The sequence below is a fragment of the Anarrhichthys ocellatus genome, unplaced genomic scaffold (genome assembly GCF_004355925.1).
Source record: "Anarrhichthys ocellatus isolate YVR2014 unplaced genomic scaffold, GSC_Weel_1.0 scaffold73, whole genome shotgun sequence".
Classification (NCBI taxonomy): Eukaryota; Metazoa; Chordata; class Actinopteri; order Perciformes; family Anarhichadidae; genus Anarrhichthys; species Anarrhichthys ocellatus.
Window position 1 is genome coordinate 1674503 of NW_022280103.1, and position 15097 is coordinate 1689599.

At 42.1% G+C, this 15097-nt stretch overlaps 1 pseudogene; it reads right to left on the reverse strand.

The window, feature by feature from the left end:
* Positions 1–1796: 1796 nt before the first annotated feature.
* LOC116397835 (uncharacterized) overlaps positions 1797–15097 on the reverse strand; it is a 48336-nt pseudogene continuing 35035 nt past the window's right edge.

A 15097-nucleotide genomic window follows, 5' to 3' on the forward strand; every position in this document is an offset into this window, starting at 1 on the left:
ATTCTCATGAAATTGCTTTCATTCATGCAGAGGTGGCTTTCGTCATGTTTACGCTAGTAATTTATACAGATATCTGAAGTGATGTAAAAGAAAAACTGCAGCAATAAAAAAACAACACACATTCATTGTCTCATTTCCCAATAATCTTCCCCCTCCTCCCCCCTTGCTTCCTTAAAATGGAACTCTGCACTGAGGACTTTCACTTGCTCTTGAAAATATAAAGTTTACTTCAAATGTATTTTATTTATCTAATATCCGAGCGGTGCTGGCAGTGATGTGTTTGGCGGGGAGATGAGAACATTTCAGAAATTTCCGCTTATACCTTTGGACGTCCAGGAAAACCAGGCGGCTTATAAGTGAAAGGTTTAAGAGGACAGCGTTTGGCTGATGGACAGGGTGGCTAAATGAAATCTCAGTCCCCTGAATAAGGGAAAAGACGGAGGGCTAAGCTAACTGACAGACGGCTCAGGAGTGTCTCTAACCCAAAACACATTACAGAGCCATCAGACTGAGTGACACTTACCCCCCCCCCCCTCCTTTTACAGGAGCCACGATAAATGGCAACCCCTTGTTCTCTTTCTTCGAAATGACAACCGCAGAATATCAAACGCCAATTAAAGAGGAGACAGGCACGGCTGGAGAAGTGGCATCTCATTCTCATCAATTTGATCGGTAGAGGGGCAAAAGAAAATGCAGCTAGAAGGGTCACTTTGAGAGGGGGATCTGGCCATTCTGCCATGCTGAGATATTAAAAGGGAAAGGCAGTGCCCAGGTGCTAATAGAGGCCGTGTTAGAGCTGCTGAGGCTAAATCAGAAGTGAAAAGTGTATCAAATCTGGTGACGGAAACCGAGGAACAGGAGTGTGTGTTGTTTAGCTAGCTCTGTGAAAGGAAGTTACATTTTCAGTGTGACGACATTAAGGCTGGGCCTCAAAGGGAGGTTCAGGATTTGGGTTTAGTTACTTGGATTTGCATTAAAGGGACTGTGGCAACATTTAAGGGAATGAATTTGTTATTAAACTCAAAGTTAGATTATAAGATTGATGTCAATTCCATCTCTATGAAAGTGGCAAATATCGACACTACCTGGACATCTTGTATCTGTCACAATCAGGCTTTGCCTTATGTGTTGTGTGTGTGTGTATTTCTGTAGCTCCTCACTCTTCTACTCAGCCACTCCCTCAGCACCAGTCTAACCCCCTTCACCTGTCCCTTATCAGTAATCATGCACTCCCTCATCAGCACAACTCTCCTCACCTGTTCTAGTCACTATTTAAACCCCTGTCTTTCACTCACTCACTGCCAGGTTGTTGTTTGTGTTTCACCCGCCCGTTTGTGTCGTCCTGTTCCCGGTTTCCCCATCTGCCTGCCTTGCCTTGCCTCGTTTCCCTCTGGATTTCCCCCCCTCGTCTCTTGTTTTTTTGCTTGGACTCCTTGTTGTATGGTAATTATTTCCTTTTTGTGTGGAATAAAACACCTTTTTTCACTTCACCTGACTGTCTGCTCTTGAGTCTGCATGATGTCCTGTGACAGTATCTCCATATATGACTGCTTTTTGTCACCCTTTACTGTCTGAGTATTAAAAAGAACTTGTGACTAAATCTAGTTAATCGAGCAGATTCTCAAGCTGCAAAACCTTGTATCTCCACCCCACTTGCCTCTTGAATGAAATGCCGCACACAGCAGAGCTGAAGGTAAACATTTACGATGCTAATTCTTTTGAGGCAGTGCTCCACATAGTCTCATAATGGACTGAAAATATTTTTACACTTCTCAAAAGCAGTCTGCCTGGGGGATTCAACTCTGTGGGTCAGGGAGGGCTCTCCCCGGCACTGGCTTGCCCTTGTTGGGCGCAGTTCTTTGAGGCTCTGTGGCCACTGGCTCTAGGTTGGCCTGGAAAGGACCAGGGTGAAGGTTATGGAGCCAAATCCAGTCCAATAGTTTTGATAATTTGAAAAAAAAAATTCAACTGAAAGTTAAAATTTTAGTCTTTAACTTTGAAAAATACAACAATGTATTCAAATAAGTAAAGGAAAAGTTTTTGGGGGGGTTAAATAGACCTTTGATTCAGTTCAGTTGAAAAACATATTTAAAATATTTATTTTCATTTTATATATATATTTGAGGTCTTATATTTTTCCGTTGCGGATTTTATATTTTCAGTTTCAGTTATTTTTTACACTTTCAGATCGTATGTTTTCAGGCTTTGATCTGGCGTGGGATCAACTGAGAGGGGCGTGTAATCATGAGTGACAGCATAACAAAGAAGACTTGCTGCGCCGACTGTAAGCTCAGTACTCAATGCGCAGACCTATTGATCAAATTTAGCTATGTTAACAGTGTGATTATAGCTGCTTGCTGATGAGACTAGTTCTGGGTAATGAAAGTGAAAACAATGTGGAAGTGACTTAAACTTGCATTCTCTCTAATGGCCATAAGGGACTGTAGTTGCGAAAATAAGTTCAATTGTACAGAAGACTATGAGAAAATGACCCTACTTCTCACTTTTATTACCTTAGTAAACATTGTAGTCATGTTTAGTTGAGTCCTCAATACAGCATGATGATTTAGTAAATGATGGTCCCATTTAGAGTCAAATAGACCATAAAGCAGCTTTAGATAGACAGATAATTAATACCGTAAGGGGAAATTTGTTCGCTATAGCAGCAATTCTACATAGAGGTAAAAATAAAATTGAGTATAAAAATGCACACTATATACAATAAGAATAACAGAGTAAAAAATATTAAATGTAAAAAATGCAAAATCTATACAATGAAATAGAATGTTAAATTAACTAAACAAACTGTAAAGGAGTTATAGTCTTATGAATGATTTGGCCAGAGGTGATTTATTATAAAGTCTTATTGCAGAGGGCAGGAATGTTCTCCTGCATCTATCCTTGTGACAGCAGAGCTGGATGAGTCTGTTAGAGAAAGTGCTCCGCCGTCCCTGCAGTAGGTGGTGGACAGGGTGGTCCGGGTTATCCAATATGGATAATAGTTTCTCCAGTGTCGTCCTCTCCACCACCTTTTCCAAAGTGTCCAGTTTACAGCCAATGATGGAGCCGGCCTTCTTAAGCAGTTTGTTGTCTGTTGGTGTCTCCGGCTCCAATGCTGCTCCCCCAGCAGACTACGTAGAAGTACAGTGCACTGGCCACAACAAACTGGTAGAACATCTCCAACATCTTGCTGCACACGTTGAAGGATCGAAGTTTCCTCACGGAAAAGAGTCGACTCATCTCTTTCTTGTACACAGCATTGATGTTGGTCTTCCAGTTCAGTCTGCTGTCGATGGAGACACCCAGGAACTTGTACTCCTCCACCATGTCCACATCCTCTCCCAGAACTCTCAGCCGTTGTGGAGCTGTCGTGTTCTTCCTCCTGAAGTCGACCACCATCTCTCTGGTCTTGGCCACGTTCAGAAGCAGGTGATTTCAACTGGCCCACTCTGCAAAGTCATCCACTACTGCCCTGTACTCCTCCCGTCCATCCCTTATACACCCGACCTCTGCAGATGGCATGACCCCGAGTTGTACTGGAAGTCAATGGTGTACAAGGTGAACAGGAAGAGAGACAGAACAGTTCCCTGTGGAGCTCCAGTACCACTGCCCACCGTATCAGACGGCCCAGTCGGACAAACGGTAGTCTGCCTGTGAGGTAGTCAGTGATCCAGGAGACGGTGGACGCGTTAACCCCCAGCAGCAGTGATTGGATGGTGTTGAATGCACTGGAGAAATCAAAGAAGGTGATTTTCACAGAGCCACCGGTTCCGTCCAGGTGCGACTGAGCTTGTTGCAGCTGGTAGATGATGATGACGTCGTCCACTCCCACATGGGGCTGGTATGCAAATTGCAGAGGGTCCAGTGAAGATTTCACCTGCAGTTGGAGGTGGGCCAAGACCAGCCTCTCCAAGAGGGCATGGCTACCTTGTGATTAACAGGTCTCTACCACAGCGTTGTCAGTCTTGGTGTTCGTGTTTTCATTTGCCAACAATGCCCATCCATGCCTCTCTCCGCTACTGCCAATCGGCTTGCTATTCCCTCACTATGAAGAGGGCTTGGACATTCGATGAAGTTAATTTGCTTACATAACTCCAACCTTTTGGGGTTGTACCCACATGGTTTAATGTCCTTAATGTAAGTCGCTTTGGAAAAGGCTGTAGCTAAATATACATAATGTAATGTAATGAGCTGCATCTCTGCTAAATGAAAGTTATGATTCTATGTTTTTAGAACTGAATGAAAATAAGATCTAGATTGGAAATAAATCTTCCTTCCTGAGTAATGTTTACAATTATATTCTGGGGATAATGTATCCAATGGAGGAACCTTTTAGGTGTAATACTATCATATTATCAGTCGATGTTGGATCTCAGGTCTGTACAAAATGCTGAAACAACCCTGATGCTGATCGAAATACAGAGAACTCAGTTCAAACCAAAGCAGACATATTTCGACTGAACCCATTGAAACATGAATGACGACATATTGCAGAATTGGTTGCAGGGCCGTTTGCGGTTAATCATCGACCTGATTAGCCATTGGCCCCAAGGTCTACAGCTCATCTCGTTAAAAAGAGAACATAATAGAATATGTACATACACTTAGGCAATTTCCTTTTCCATCCAGAGCTGTGAAAGTAGCATGACTCACTAGTGGGTTGAAAACCCAGCGGTATGAAGCAGCTCAAGGCCAGTGCAGAAGTTTGAGTTCATCTTCAGACCACAGGCCGCTCTGAAATTCCTCTGCTACAGGCCCTCCTAGAGCTATGGAATAACTTAAGTTAGGTAGGGAAAAGGTACATGTAGCTTGACCTTTGTAATAACTGAACCCCAACATAACAGCTTTTTATGGAAAATAAATACTGACAAATCACCCTATTCCAACCCCCTTTTGTTTCGCACAAATGTTCGTTCTTTCTGAATGTTTTGTCTTCATTATTTGAATATGTGTCTGCAGAGCCACAGGTTATATCAGAGAGGAATCTGAAACAATACCATTCATATTTCACTCACTTACTTTGGCTGATTGTTAACATTTTTATTTCTACCGTGAGTCGATTTTCGTCCACATTTCCCCACTGTGGGACTTATAAAGGATTATCTTATCTTGGATCAAGTTCATACTGTGAAGGGTTATATTGCTACAGTACAGTGCAGGTGGTATGAATAGACATTACTTTCTCAGTGAAAATATTTTCTATAATTTTGTGTATGCACGGTTGGTAGAACAAGATAGAGAAGAAGAAAACATTTTACATGAATTCAAAGGTCCTCCTTAGAACTACGTTTCTATCCTTTCAAGACACACATTGCTTATTTTATGGATTTGAACATTTATTTTCCATCTTTTTACACCACATTTCCTCTGAACCTGATGCATCTGAAAGCTATTCATTTGTCTGACCTCGTGTCACAGATAAAAAAGCATATATAATGTGCATATCTTCCATAACCTACATGTAGTTGATTATAGCGCTTAGCTTATGAGAACATCCATGTTCCATCCATTCATCATTTACTGTTTTTTCATGTAGACATTCAAACGGCACTGGTAGGGGGACGTTATGCAGCATCAGCTTAATGCATCAATAATCCTATATTCAGCATTTGCATGCAACTCTAATATGTTATGACATATAATCAATACATAAAGTCAGGTCTATTTTCTGTTTGTTTTGCTGCAGAAGAAGAATATGCTGAACCTCTTCCGTGGTCCCCCGTGTCCATGTACAACATGCTGAGAGCAATGTAAGTTCCTTCATAGTTTCTCTCTTCAGACATATCATTGAGACAAAACACATTGTGCGTTTGATCCTTCCCACATTTTGGGAAAGATGAAAAATTCTATTGTAAATGTGAGGGAATTATTCATTCTCTTCTTCTGTTCCGACCTAGTGACCCTTACAGCTGGGGGTAATCTTACACAGGGTTGAGTTGTCGGCGTTACCGTAGCTACCAGACACGGGGCGCCCCGGTCAGGCTGCTGATAATTCAGTGCATCAGGTCACCTCCTGAGAATAGTGGGAGTAGGGCAGCAGGCAGTAGGCTATGCACTTGTTTCTGTTCTCGATTCTCCTTGAATTCAAGATGTAATAAACATCCCTGAACACATTCTCACTTAACTCATCAAATACTGCCACTTGGTCAGTTGCCCTACGCTTCAAACTCTGACGCTCCACGTTCCTCTCTAGTGTCCGTTTTGGACGTGTCAGGGATGGCATGTTCGCAGGAAACTTGTAACATGCATACAGTCTCTTCAAAGTAAATTTCCAAGATAGGTTTACTTAGGTTTTTGATCCAACAACAATACTTCAGGAAAAGGTCCTGGGATAAAATAAGAATGTTTGTTACGTAACTGTTGTTGTGTTAGTACATAAATTACATAATAAAAGTAAGGTGGAATAAGTCAACATTGACATGGTTTCAGGCAGGAAACAAACAACGGCCTCAAACTTAGTTTGACCCAACCATCCACTTTAAGCTCCTCTCTAAGCGGATTTTCTCGCTCTATAACAGCCATTGCTCTGAGCATCTCATAATGATGTTGGATGGGTTTCAATTGGAGTTAGTTGAAAGCCTGGTGTGTATCGACAGATGCTCAAGGGTTTCTTGTGTGTCGGTATCAGACGTCCAGAGGCACTGACCCAGCCTTGGTATTTAAGTGAGAGTGGTAGTGAGACATTGTGATTGGTCTCCTGCAAGGTGTAAATGCACCCCACACAGCGTTACCACATTCTCCACAAAAAGATCCATCCCAGCAAGTTCAAATGTCTCCTAAATCCACCTCCTCCTGTTTGGGCTTAAGCAAGCCCAGTAAAAGTAACAAGCAGGAGCAGCAAGTCTTCCCTCACAAACAGGGATTCATAAATGAATAACATATTGCTTCCCTCGACTCGGGATGTGCCGTGTTTGTCGACAAGTCAAAAAAAGCTCAATACATCATTTGTGGCTCAGGTTGATATGGAAACATCAGGTCTGTGTCTCATGTGCAGTAGAACAAACAAGAACTGGGACAATTGAACAGCAGCACTGCCAGATTGAGACTGATTGGGCTATTGCCCTCTGTATACTAAATCATGGAGTCTCGTTCAATTTTCCTCATTGCCAGTTAGCTAACTGATTTAGACTTTGACTAAAGGTTTACATAACTGAAGGTCAGTGATAGAAAAAGTTCTCCACTTTAGGCCAGTAATTCATATTTTGGTCAAGATGGTTTGTTTCCAGTTTTACAGGGAGGGTGATGCCGAGGATCTTTAGATTGTTCCCGGATTTTGAAACCTGACCTTGTGCTATCGTTGGTACTTCTGAAATGAAGAATCCATCTTTGACCCTGTGAACCCTTGACTTTCAGTTACGGCACACAGATTTCATTATCATCAGTATTCAAAGACCTGCAGTCATACAGAATGAATCTGGCCCTTTGTACTCAATCATATTTACAGACTACAAGTGAAAAAATAGTGTTATCGTCTTCACAGGCATTTCCTTTACACAACGGTGTGTTTTCTTTTTTTGTCTTGTTGCACAAACAAAAAACTCAATTAATCCATACAACTGAACCTCACAGCAAAACAAACAAAAGAAAGAAAATAAACTTCAAAACCCAGCGGCTATACAGCAAACCTCTATTGGGATTTATCCTGAGTACTCTCAAGAAGCTTTACAAAATGCATTCAAAATCACATGTTACTTCATTTCTTCAAAGTACACAAATACACAATGAAAAGCAATGTCAGGTCCACCTGTTTTCAAAATTGGCCGGTAAGTATTTCACATTGTTTATTCTTCAGTGTGTAAAGGCCTTTACTCATACTTCTCCCCCACATAGATCAGTCAGTGGTTGAACACTACGCTACAACTTCTGTATAACTATATTGAAAAAGATGGAGCTGCTTCATTCCTTTTTAATGAGACAGGGAGACTGTCTTCACAGTAACATTAGCTGCATTATCATAGGGGACAGACTCTGTAATGGTAGAAGCCTCGGACAGACATTTACACCGTTTCCAACATCTGGCTCAGACAACCACCACTACCAGTTTATTCCATTTTATCAGCCAGTGTTGCCGAGTTGTGTAACATTTGTTCCTTTGTTACCTGAGCACCTAGTCTGCTGGTGTGACAGCAATCAGGTTTTTATCCGTCTCTATGTTTTTGTCTTAATGTTTAAATGTTTTTTGGAGGCATTAACAATTGTTTTTACAAACAATATTTGTCAGTTAAAAGGATGATTGGTGACCTTAAAGAAGAGGTTTAATAATACAAAAAGGAAGGAGAGTTGAGATAAAAATAACAATAGTGCCTCTATTGCCTCCTGTGTGATGCAGTTTATTTAGGGCCATAATGAGAACCTGATTTGGAGAGGGCAGAAAAGAGAACAGAAAGTCATGGTACACCAAAGAGTAAATGTAGAAGTGCCAATAATGTGTACACGGAACAATATGTAAACACACACAAGATATAATGAGCCACATTTAAGTGGTTATAGGTTAAATACATGGTTTTTGGAATCTACTGTATACATGATTGGACAAAAACAAGAAAATGTCGGAAACAAAGAGAATTTTGGTGGGTTTATAATGATTTATAATAGTATATTCTGAGAAGTTTAGCATGGGCCCTTCTGACAGCTTCCTTCCAGGGTCGTCCTTCAATCAGAGGATCAGTGGTTCGATCCCCGGCTCCGCAAGTTCATGTTGATGTGTCCTTGGGCAAGACACTTAACCCCAAATTGCTCCCGTAGCTGTGCCTGCGGTGTCTGGATGTTGTATGAATGTTTGTTAGAGTCCTGATGCATGGTGAATAATGACGTGTCATTTGAGTGGTCGAAAGACTAGAAAAGTGCTATACATATTTGGATTGGAGTATAAGGTTAAATATACAGGCACAATGTAAAGTCTGATCTGAGATGGATACTGTAGGTGGCAAATGAAGGGATGCTAAAAATCTGTGCATGTGTGCACCATAATAAAGCACGTTATTTGAGAAAGCCATCATGCGAATGAGTCAGACATAAGGATAGATTTTGAGAAAAAGTTTTGGCAAGCAGAATGACGGCAAATAATTGGACAAGACATAAAACATGGGAATAAAACTGCACTACAAGAAAACCCCGAAGAGCTTCATTACCACCAAAGACAGGAAGAGATGGCCGGTCTGAAAATAATTGAACCAAGCAAGAGTCAAGCTGGTGGATGGGGGAAAAAAATAAAAGAAATTTAATGCAAAATATGATTGCATTAGCTTCAAGGCAGAATATCAATTGCCTTAGACGATAATTTAATAAGTCACTAATTAAGTTTCTGTCCAACTTTTTGGAGCCTGCTTTGTCTGACTGACTCACCAGGGAGTTTAACCCAGCCTCCATAGACTCTAAACTGAGCTGTCTCCCCCCTCGTCCCTCCCTCCCCTCATGATGACAGCAACAGCAGAGATAAGAGGACCACGGGAGTCGGACCGGACTAGTTGTCCTTTCCTGAAGCTGCATGCTGCAGGGCAGGCCACATCAGACGCAGCGGTCCTAATGAGGCACAACCGGATGGAAACAGGTCATTAATACTGAGCTGGTGTCTGAGTCTCAGGGCACAATAACTGGTGTGAGGTACTATATGGCTGGTGATGGGTGCATGATGAAGAACTGCTCCTCCACAGACTGGGGTCACTCTTTTTCTTCCCCCAAAACATGAATCCGATGAACTGACATATATTCTAAACAGTACAGTAGTATTATACTCCTCATCGTCCACTTGGAGCCGCTTTAAATCTGCCTTCTTTTTGTGCAGGTCACCAAGAAATTCTCACCACAAAACTTCCGAAATAGAATTCAGTTCATGTAGTCAGTGGATTTGAACTCTGAGCCTGTGATATGTGCTGTTGTGACTTCGGTCACGCACTCAGCTCATTCACTTTAATACAGTTCTGCTGTGTGTGTGACCACGGGCCATGGCAAGGCCCAGATTTGGTTTACAATTTTTAGAGTACACTGACCCTTTAAACCAAACTCAAACCAACTAAAAGCGAACAGATCCTCTATTGGTACATGTGGCAGTAAATGATGGACTGAGAAAGGATTCCCCCAAGATTACAAAGTTTATTACATCAAATACTTTAAACAGGGTATTAAAAACACAAGAAATCCATTCAATCTAATCCGAGACGATAAAAGGTATACATGTATATCCAATAGACTTCGTGCCACAAAGTACAGTTAAAGAGGGGAGTGCTACAGGATGAATGGTCGTAGCCACGGACAGAGAGGGGAAGTAACACTGGGACAGAGTACTCACCATGCTCCGGTGCCCCCCCCCCCCCCCCCCCCACACACACACACACACACACACACACACTGCAAAGCAAAAGGGTAAAGAAACAATTCGTGGAGGGAGAGCAAAGAAAACTACCACTAAACACATGATCATGGGGGTGTGAAGCACAGGTGACAAACTCGATCACCAAACCCCCCACCGCCTGGGCGGCCACGCTTCCCACCGGTCCTACAGCACTCAAACAGGTGTTCAACACACAACGTTAGGTTCTTGTAGCTGCCATGCGGTGCTATTATTCATTTCTTGGGGGAAAGCGATGAGCGCCACGAGGGCTAACAAAATGAACACCACCAAAGACCAACTAATAAACTAAAGAGTAAACAAAACAAACCCAAACAAAACATCGGTGCGGCTTATATAGGGAGCCAAACAAATTGGGAACAAGGAAGTAGGAGGTGCTAAGGGGTACCTAGCCCTACAGTAGCCCAGGAGGGACATTTCATGACATGTGGAAGAATATAAATTGAAATGCATGCGGCATGGTTCAGTCAGTTCAGGTGCTGAATTGAGTAGATGGTGTAGTGTTTTAGGATCATCCTAAATGTATTTTATATTACTGTCAAAAGCAAAGGATATGTTTTTATTTCGATTTTTCTTAAACACAGTCATTCGATTTCTGTCCACTATGATAATCAACTAACTTACCATAAAGATATCCTGTGTGTCTTTGAACACTTCCCAGAACAATGTTTTTTAAATATGTCTCCTCATTTTGTCCTTGTGAATGCACTCGGGGACACAAAAACGTGAGCTTGCATCTGACACAATCCACATGCCTGTGTTCCACTGATCCACAGGCAGCAGTAATGGGTCAGTAAAGGCAGGGAAGACGAATACGTGAGTGTTAACATGGATGTAAACAATTCAAATTGCTCAAAACAGCTTTACACATGTTTTATGAGGAAGGAAATGCATTCAACACGCGTGTCCTTCATGTTACCCACAATACTGTTAGCTGAAAAACACTGAATGTAAACATGATTTTGTACGAGAATACTCCCCCTTTAACGTGCTTGAGATAACTCATCACAGTGAACATTTTGTCCAGTGGCTTCCGACTGTTTCGGCGTGTGGTTCCATAAATAAGCAAAGTTTACTTGTGTCCAGACATCAAACTTTTGTGAGCAACCAATGAGTTATTTAAAGCACTGCTGTGCATCAAGAATCAAGCACATCCAGCGAGCTCGCTCTCAGCTCGTTGGAGCTCCAAGCGCATCGAAATAGATGAAATCCTGGACCTGTGGACTCCATTCTTTTTCTACACGGTGCAGCCAAACACTAGACTAAACAGACAGACTCTTAAGGCTACCATTTGGTTATAATTCACTAAATATTTAGCTTTTATATTCTAACTACTGTGAGTGGTGGAGAAACCGAGCCCTCTGTCAGCTTCTAGCTGCTCCCTGCAGCAGGATCAGCTCCTTGGAGAGCGCCATGGATCTCAGTCCTGACAACTGTGCTACTTTGATGCATAAAGTTGGCGGTTTGTGGGTCGGGTTCTCATAATGGGTCGGTTGGATTAAAATAACCTGACCCACGCTCCACTACAGCAAGTTAAATATATTATTCAGGGACTTTTTATTTGGCATCATCTTCATGTTTAGATATTTATTATAGAAAAAAATGGGCTGGAATCTTAAACACTTCTGAGAAGGAGCCATGCAGACAGCTGGATAACATGAGAGCGTATCTGTGGACATTAAGTAAAAACACAGCCTCTGGTCTTGACACGCACAGGAAGGAAACATCTAAAATAATAAGAAAGCGGGACAGGGCGGTAGACTTCCACATACGCACCACAAACAGGGTCAATTGGCGCAGCGTGAACATCCCGGCATGGGTGCATGTCAGCAACTTTTCTGCAGCCTCTGTGTCTATATCTGTAAAACATGTCAGAGACAGGAGAAAAGTAAACATTCGATACAACTCAACACTTCCTGTTTCTATTTCAAAGTAAAAGCCCGCTAGCGTCTTTCTGTAGAAAGAATCTCTTCATTTGTCGTGTAAGACTTTTGAAATATTTGCAGGACAGTATTGTGGAAAATACGCTGACTTGCACGCCTCCATAAATTAGTATCGGCTTCAAATTGTGGAATGTTATCATTACTAAATGAGCACAAGCTGTTTAAACTGTTTGTCTAAAATAAATATAAATGACATTTATAATGGGATGAAGATGTAGGCGGACACATTCATGTACGTGTGTACATGTGCACAGTGTTTTTCTTTATTTTAAAAGTCAAATTAGTCTTACATTTTCTTATTTGTTCATTTGTTAAATTATTGCAGGATAGTGTCTTGGTGAGTGCTGAGTCCATCTTTCAAGAGTATTATACATAATCCGTGGGGAAAATGGCACTTGCCGAAAGAGCGGCCTGCTCATTTATTTATTTATTTGCAGCTGCCTGCAGCAGGTGTATATTATTGAGTAGACAGCAGCACAGACAGGAACTTTATGCTTCAAGTGGTTTCTGCAGCGGCACCTGATGCCCTCTGAGAGGGGAGTGTTTCCTGCAGCACATTCTGACTCCTGTGCAGAGGGGAGTGATGTGCCCTGCCAAAAAAATCACTGACTTGGTCTCACAATCCACCTTAAGGGCCTCCATCTATCCATCCATCTTCTAGATCCTGCTGAGAGCTGTATCCCAGCATGAACGAGTCACCAGCTTACCACAGGGTATTCAAAAGATATTTAAACACGTTAAGACAAAAATCAGCAAATATACTTCCACATACCTAAGATAAGTTTATCCAGAGTCTACTCACCTATAAAAAAATAAACCTGCAGTTTCCCACGACTTCCGTTTTTGCAGAATTTTACTTAATCCTTGACACTTGACAATGATTATCTTGGGCCAAAACAAAAAGATAATGAAAAGTGTCGTCCCCAACCACGCTGAGTTAATTTAAGGTTTTGTATAGTTACTTGTGGCGTTTTCGCCTCCTCCCACACAGGGCCGTAGGTTTCCCCACGGGACAGGATTAAGTGGTAGATCCAGTCTGGACTGTTCACCGGCACAAAGTTTTGAAATCATGGCATAAAGCGTAGCTGTAACGGTAAAGGGAAGTGAAGGTGATTTAATGGGTCATGACCAAGTGCCCACTTTCATGGCTAACAGCTGAACTGATGTGGAAGAGGCAATAATATTTACGGCTACTAGACACTGGCTTGAAAAACCATCAAACTTGTTGATTTCCTTCAAAATATTTCAATTTAAAACTATTGTTGCTAGAATATATATACAGTGGGTACGGAAAGTATTCAGACCCCTTTAAATTTTTCACTCTTTGTTTCATTGCAGCCATTTGCTAAAATCAAAAAAGTTCATTTTATTTCTCATTAAGCACCCAGCACCCCATCTTGACAGAAAAAAACAGAAATGTAGAAATTTTTGCAAATTTATTAAAAAAGAAACTGAAATATCACATGGTCATAAGTATTCAGACCCTTTGCTCAGTATTGAGTAGAAGCACCCTTTTGAGCTAGTACAGCCATGAGTCTTCTTGGGAATGATGCAACAAGTTTTTCACACCTGGATTTGGGGATCCTCTGCCATTCTTCCTTGCCGATCCTCTCCAGTTCCGTCAGGTTGGATGGTGAACGTTGGTGGACAGCCATTTTCAGGTCTCTCCAGAGATGCTCAATTGGGTTTAGGTCAGGGCTCTGGCTGGGCCAGTCAAGAATGGTCACAGAGTTGTTCCGAAGCCACTCCTTTGTTATTTTAGCTGTGTGCTTAGGGTCATTGTCTTGTTGGAAGGTGAACCTTCGGCCCAGTCTGAGGTCCAGAGCACTCTGGAAGAGGTTTTCTTCCAGGATATCTCTGTACTTGGCCGCATTCATCTTTCCTTCAATTGCAACCAGTCGTCCTGTCCCTGCAGCTGAGAAACACCCCCATAGCATGATGCTGCCACCACCATGTTTCACTGTTGGGATTGTATTGGGCAGGTGATGAGCAGTGCCTGGTTTTCTCCACACATACCGCTTAGAATTAACGCCAAAAAGTTCAATCTTGGTCTCATCAGACCAGAGAATCTTATTTCTCATAGTCTGGGAGTCCTTCATGTGTTTTTTGGCAAACTCTATGCGGGCTTTCATATGTCTTGCACTGAGGAGAGGCTTCCGTCGGGCCACTCTGCCATAAAGCCCCGACTGGTGGAGGGCTGCAGTGATAGTTGACTTTGTGGAACTTTCTCCCATCTCCTTACTGCATCTCTGGAGCTCAGCCACAGTGATCTTTGGGTTCTTCTTTACCTCTCTCACCAAGGCTCTTCTTCCACCATTGCTCAGTTTGGCTGGACGGCCAGGTCTAGGAAGAGTTCTGGTCGTCCCAAACTTCTTCCATTTAAGGATTATGGAGGCCACTGTGCTCTTAGGAACCTTGAGTGCTGCAGAAATTCTTTTGTAACCTTGGCCAGATCTGTGCCTCGCCACAATTCTCTCTGAGCTCCTTGGGCAGTTCCTTCGACCTCATGATTCTCATTTGCTCTGACATGCACTGTGAGCTGTAAGGTCTTATATAGACAGGTGTGTGCCTTTCCTAATCAAGTCCAATCAGTTTAATTAAACACAGCTGGACTCCAATGAAGGAGTAGAACCATCTCAAGGAGGATCAGAAGAAATGGACAGCATGTGAGTTAAATATGAGTGTCACAGCAAATGGTCTGAATACTTATGACCATGTGATATTTCAGTTTTTCTTTTTTAATAAATTTGCAAAAATTGCTACATTTCTGTTTTTTTCTGTCAAGATGGGGTGCTGAGTGTACATT